General features: G+C 45.0%; 1 protein-coding gene across 2 annotated transcripts in view; it reads left to right on the top strand.

The window, feature by feature from the left end:
• Positions 1 to 287: 287 nt before the first annotated feature.
• STAT3 (signal transducer and activator of transcription 3) overlaps positions 288 to 6,579 on the top strand; it is a 68,805-nt gene continuing 62,513 nt past the window's right edge. Inside the window, exon 1 of one of the 2 annotated variants that reach the window (XM_029927475.1) lies at positions 288 to 499. The gene's annotated coding sequence lies outside the window, so the exon portion shown is untranslated. The remainder of the gene's footprint in view (positions 500 to 6,579) is intronic. The other variant, XM_029927472.1, reaches the window with a different exon arrangement.

The following is a 6,579-nucleotide window of genomic DNA, read 5'->3' as shown; positions in this document are numbered from 1 at the left end:
CTGTGCCCAAGGCCGCCGCTCCCCCTCTGCTGTGGCGGAGGGAGGAGCGCTAAGCGCTCGGAACAGCCAACACTGAGGCGTTCCCAGTCTACTCTTGGCCCCGCCCTTCTCTCCAGAGGCTCTCCTCATTGGCCAGTGGGTGGGACTTCGGGTGTACCGTACTTGCACCAGGGCCTCTGGGTGGTCGGGAAAACTGGCCGTCTCATGAATTATGCAGAAGCGGCGTGTGTGTGCCAGACTGGGACTAGGCGGGGATTGGCTGGAGGGGCTGTAATTCAGCGGTTTCCGGAGCTGCGGCGGCGTAGACGGGGAGGGGGAGTTTGGGGTTCCGACGTCGCTGCGGAGCGAGCAAGCCCGAACCGGATCCTTGACTAGCACCCCTGCTCGGCGCTGTCTCTCCACTTCTGTTAGGAGAGGCCCCGTGGCCTGAAGGAGTCCCGCGACCCGCATTCCGGCGCAAGCGTAGCCCCGGCCTATCGGGCCTGAGCCCGAGAAACAGGTGAAGGGGGTGAAGGGTGGGGCCGCCCCCCCCGACGGCCCCCAGCCCTGGGGATCCCGGGAGGTGCCGGAGGGCCCGGGAGCCTCTGCAGTGTTTGGGGGAGTTGTGGATGGGAACTTCAGTGGGGCGAGGGGAAATACGTGGAGATTCGAGGGTCGTTCTGAAGGGACAACTCCCGGGATGACAGGAGCGGGCCTCTGAAAGGACGGACACGGGGCGCTGGGAGGAAGTTTCGTTCTTTGGAGAAAGGGCTGACGCCGAGGAAGAGAGAATGGACTCGAGGGGAGAACAGTGAAGCGAGGGCACTCTAGGGTGGGGGCGGCAGGACTGAGGGACAGTCCCCCGACTTCCTGCTCCCTGGGACTCTGGGGACGTTCCGGCTACAGGAGCAACTGTCACGCCGGCCGAGATCACGGGCGGGGGGTGGGGGTGTTGGAAAGAGCTTTCTCTCCGCTCCCCGGCGCGCCCGGCAGTTCCCAGCTCAGCCAATCCCTCGGTCTGGCCCTGTTCCCTCTCCTCTAAGAGCCAGCTGTGCCCCTCTAGAGGTACGAATAGGTGTCTTCCCCCTACGGCCCCACTGGCTGTGGGTAGGATTATTGCATAAGAATCAAGTTTCCTGTAGGGAAATTGACAGTCTTGTACTCTTTTTAAATTCCCTCCCATCTTTTTTTCTAGGTTAAACCCTGCTTCCCTCCTCCCCTTCTAAAAACAAAGCAAGGCCCCCATCAAGCCAGTTCTAGAAAGAAATAAACCTCTTTCCTTCTTGACATTGTTCTTTTATAAACACCTGGTAAACTTGGCCAGAAGATAAATAATTGAGCCCTTGCATTTACTGGATTGTGGTGTTGCTTAATTGCATAGGACAGAATGAACCAATCAAGAGTGGGAGTTTTCTGTCTTAGAGCCAAGATCTTGGGTAAACGCAGAGGGGAACAAAGACAGGCTGGACTTGGCAAAGGCATGTGTGCAAACTTTACCTGTGATTAGGAGGTGTGGTTGGGCTTAAGTTAGCAAAATTCAAACCGTCATCCAAGTTGCTTTTTCCATGTTTAGTGCATATCTTTCTTTCTGTGTTATATCAAGCGGGTGTGTGGTAGTGACACATTTTTTTTTAAATTAAAAATGTGCGTAATGTGTACCTTCTGGTTTTTATCGTATGTGCATCTACAGGCTGTATTCTGGGTACGGGTTGTAACTTTTTCGCTGGCTGTGCTGGTAAACCATTGGTTTGAATAAATCAGAACTACAAATCATCTCAATCTTTTATATGTGGATTTAGACTGTGTTATGACTTGATCCAGCCAAGTTTCTGTTTTATTTTATATTAAATATGTCTGTGTTCCCTGAGTCAACACATTTATTTCCTTGTTACATGTGCCAGACTGGAATACTATCAGAATTTTTGCTCAGACATTTGCATAGTGGAATGGAAGAAAGAAGTCTGGAATACACACACACACACACACACACACACACACACACACACTCACACGTAGATATTGGAGGGTTGATCTTAAAGTCACTATATTTATTAGTATATCCACCACAGAGACCCCACTGGTAAATTCATGAATTTTCTATTTCTGTATATTATTGTACTTTTAGGAAGAATATTTAGAAATATCCACAGCTATGACTTGCCTTACAAAGGGTAAGTCATTTACATGACATTAACCTCATTTTATAGATAAGGAAACTGAGGCTGAAGGAACAAGGTGCTTGCCCAAGGCAGGAGAGTACCATAGAGGTACAATTTGTCCTTCAGTATATTTTGTATTATTTTGGACTACCTATGTTAAGTAGTAGGTCTTTTATTTTTAATATACACCCCTATGTTTATTGCAGCATTATTTACAATAGCCAACATACTGGAAGCAGCCCAAGTGTCCATAGACAGATGAACTGACAAGATGTGTTATAGATGTATACAATGGAATATCACTCAGCCATAAAAGAGAAAGCATTAGGTCTTGATTGACAGTGGGTATAGGCTCTACTGGGAAAAGGGTCACTGAAATCCTAACCTATATCTGGACAGCAAAATACCACCAATAGAGTATAAGACTCCAGGGGAGCTAGCCAACAAACAGGTGAAAAAAGAAGTACAACTAGAGGTTGTTTCCATCTGCTGCATCTAACTTGGGAAGTAACTAACTTTTTAGTTAGCAAAATTATCATCAGAATTTAGCGGTCTGCCAATGGAAAGAGATACTTATTTAGGCAAGTTTGTAGGTAGAGGCTACTGGTGACCTAAAATGCCATTTGACCCCGGAGTGCCTTCTGGCTTGATCACTGATCATTTGTGTCTCCAGAAAGTTGCTTTCTCCCCCACCCCCCATTGCCCCTGCTTGTCTTGGCTTTCAGATGTGAGATGGGGCAGAGGTAGTACATTCCAGACGCTGAGTCTACAGCACCTTTTTACCTTATGGTTTCCTCAGAGGTGGTGTACAGATTTAGCAGATATTTACTTTTGGCAACTTAAAGTTGCTATGGAGAATTGGAAGCTTTGTTCACAGAACTTGCAGTCCACTGAGGGGATTTGCAACATGTCCTCAAAGAGCTGATGAGACATTAAGCCTGTGCTGTAAATACAAGGCACTATTATATATTTAAAATAGATATGTATGGGTGCCTGGGTGGCTCAGTCAGTTAAGTGTCTGGCTTCGGCTCAGGTCATGATCTCACGGTTTGTGGGTTTGAGCCCTGCATCAGGCTCTGTGCTGACAGCTAGCTCAGAGCCTGGAGCCTGCTTCAGATTTCGTATCTCCTTCTCTCTCTGATCCTCCCCTGCTTGCACTGTCTCTCAGAAAACAACAACAACAACAACAACAACAACAAAAAGATATGTATATATAGCACAGCTATAGAACATTTCCATTATCTTGGAAAGTTCTATTGGACAGGGTTGTACTAAGTGCTACAGGTCTTCAGAGGAAGGAAAGAGGCCTTGAGTGATCTGGGATGTCTTCTTACCGAAGGAGAGATTTGATCTGGGTCCCGAATAATGGTTGGAATTTGATAGGGATAAAGAATGTAGGGAGAGGAGGTATGGTGATATAGCACCAACAAAATCCTGATAGATTAGTAAGGTAAGTAGGGGAGGAGTGTCTGCTCACCAGAGGCCTTCAATGCCAGACCATGGAATTTGTTTTTGTCCTCTAAAGCTTTTTGAGGCCAAGTATTGGTGTTTAATTGTGGAGTGCCTACTATGTGTCAGGCACATGCCTGGCATTGGCTAATTTGTACAAAGTAGATCAGCACACATAGCCTCTGCCCTAGGAGAATTGTCATTGGGCCTGAACTTATAAATTGGGCCAGCACCCACAGAGAGGTGTCCTGACTTAACAGATTCTGTACTTCAGTGCAGAAGTGTCTTTTAGGATTTTTAATTGGCTGCAAATGACCACTCGCATTTTATGTCTTCCATATTTACTATACAATTTTACTATAACTTTTGGGTCATTTATAAAAACCACCAGAAGAACACTTGAGGGACATCCCCAGATTTTAAAGAGGTGGTGTCCTGGAGCAGACCTGGTGAGGACCCACAGGATGACATTGCTGGACTGTTTCAGTCTTGTTGGTTATGATGAAAAGAATGAATCTCATGGTTACACATTTGTCACTAGGAACCTTGGCTTCCTAGGGTGCACTTTAGTCAGGATGGCCAGATGGGACTTTGGTGGTCAGCTGTTGGAAATGTCTCTAGTTTTTAAGCGGAATAGCATATGGAAGGATGAATTTCTGTTCTGCTCAGTTCTCATTTATCATGTTAGAATTACGGCAAATCTTAAGGTCAGATTCGCAGACGTTTCTATTTTGTTTTAATTAATTAATTAAAAAAATCTTTTTAACATGTATTCATTTTTGAGAGACAGAGAGCATGAGTGGGTGAGGGGCAGAGAGAGAGAGGGAGACACAGAATTCGAAGTAGGCTCCAGGCTTTGAGCTGTCAGCACAGAGCCCAATGTGGGACTCGAACTCATGGACAGCGAGATCATGACCTGAGCCGAAGTCGGATGCTTAACCGACTGAGCTACCCAGGCGCCCCTCATTAATTTATTATCAGTGAGTATTTTATATTGAGAGCCAATTATGGTGCTAGGGTGGATCCAAAGGTAATGAAATGTGGTTTTCACAGAACTGGAGGTGTTGTGCGGACCCGGGTGTGTGCTGCTTCAGTGTGGACTCGGGGCAGGGGAGATGACAGGATAGTGGTTCTAGGTTCATACTCTGGCGTCAGGCTGGTCTGGGATCAGATCCTGGATCTATTTGTCCTAGTCAGAACCTGAATCTCTGTGGTCTTATGTGTAAAAGTAGAGAACAGTGCCTATCTCCCAGACCTATTGAAGATTTAGTGGGATAATGTAGGTAAAATGCTTAGCGTAATGCTTGTCACATTGTAAGAACTCCATAAATCTTTTCTTTTCTTTTTTTAAGGTAATCTCTATGCCCAGCATGGGGCTCGAACTCACGACCCTGAGATCAAGGGTTTCATACTCTACTGAGTGAGCCAGCCAGGCACCCCAGGAACTCCATAAACCTAAGTTCTTATTAAATGTCCCAGAAAAGAGATTAATTCTCTTCAGGGGTGACAAAAAGGCTCTATCACAGAGGGGCTTTATCAGGTTGGAACACCTATGAATAGGGTTTTGTGGGATGAATAGGAATTCTCCTGACAAAGTTGAATGGTGAACAGTTGCATTCAAAGCCAGGGAACATGAATGGACAGAGGTTTGAAACAGCATAGGGTGTTCAAGGAGCTACAAGTGGAAGTTCTTAATTTAGGAGGACAGAGCAGAGAGGAAAGGAAGCTGTTACCCCTTCTCTTCTATTCATTATTGGGTTCACGTATCATTACGTTGTTTTGTCCTTACAAAAGTACTACATGCTATTATAAGCAATTTAAATTTGTAGAAATTTAAACTATATGTATTATATATATATCCTGTTAACAGTTTGGTGTGTATTTCTCCAGGATTTTTTCTTTTTCTACTTAGCAATATATCTTGGACCTATTTATTGCAAATTTCTTTTTAATTGTCTAATGAAAGACCAGTAAGGAAGCCAATCTGTCCCCCACCCCCATATAATAAGTAAAAAAAGCATCATCTGGTTTTTCTCTCTGCTATCCTCAGCCATAAGAATAAACTCTTTTAATCACTGGACGTTTACTTGGCCTTTGATTTTTTAACTACATTGGACAAGGAACTTGTAATTTGAGCATTCCAAAGATAACTGTTTTTTTAAGTGTTGAAACCCTTGGGCCATGTATGTAAGGGTTTCATGGTCCGTAGTTGCTCTAGGAGGTGAAAGACTAGACTCCTTGGGCTTCAGTCCCAAATCCAGCACCTCTTAGACCTTGGATCAGTTGCTTTCACATCTGTGGGCTTCAGTTTCTCTAGCCATAAAATACAGATACCAGGTTCCATTGTAGGGCAGTTGTGAGGATTAAGTAAGATAATGGATAGTGCCTTTGCCCAGTGCCTGGCAGACAGCTAACATGTGAGTGCTAATAATTAATATTATTAAAAACTGCAGTATCTACCTACAGAGTCAAGCAAGTTATGATTCATGGTAGCCATTAATGACCCAAAGGAAAGAAGGAGTAATTAGGAGATTGTAAGCTAATAGGAAAGAAACTAAATGAATAGGGACCAGGGGGATTTACATTGTGGTGGAGGAGATGGAGGCTGTCACGTAAAAGGAATAGGCAGACTGTAAATTCCTGTTTACACGAATGCCCTTGTGATAGGTCTCTTTGAATCTTCCAAAGCCTATGATTGTGGCCCATTTATTTTAAGTGATATTCAACACATTAAAAATGTATTACCACTTAGGAAATTTAACAGTTCCTTGGAGTTCTTCCTAACACCAAAGTGCGGATAATGTTGAAGGTCTGAGGGGTAGAGGAGTCAGACAAGGAAGTGGAGCAGCCCACGGTTTGGGGGTTTGGCGGTATCCATCCCAAGTGGAATGAATGATCTGCCTGAGGCTGGGAGGTGATTTGACCCTTTGCACATGTGTGTGCGTGCGTGCGTGCGTGTGAACGTGTGTATGTGTGTGAGTGTCTATGTTTT

This window comes from Suricata suricatta, chromosome 17 (genome assembly GCF_006229205.1).
Source record: "Suricata suricatta isolate VVHF042 chromosome 17, meerkat_22Aug2017_6uvM2_HiC, whole genome shotgun sequence".
Taxonomy (NCBI): domain Eukaryota; kingdom Metazoa; phylum Chordata; class Mammalia; order Carnivora; family Herpestidae; genus Suricata; species Suricata suricatta.
Note: the sequence above shows the minus strand (reverse complement) of the source record. Positions and strands in the feature narration are given on the sequence as shown.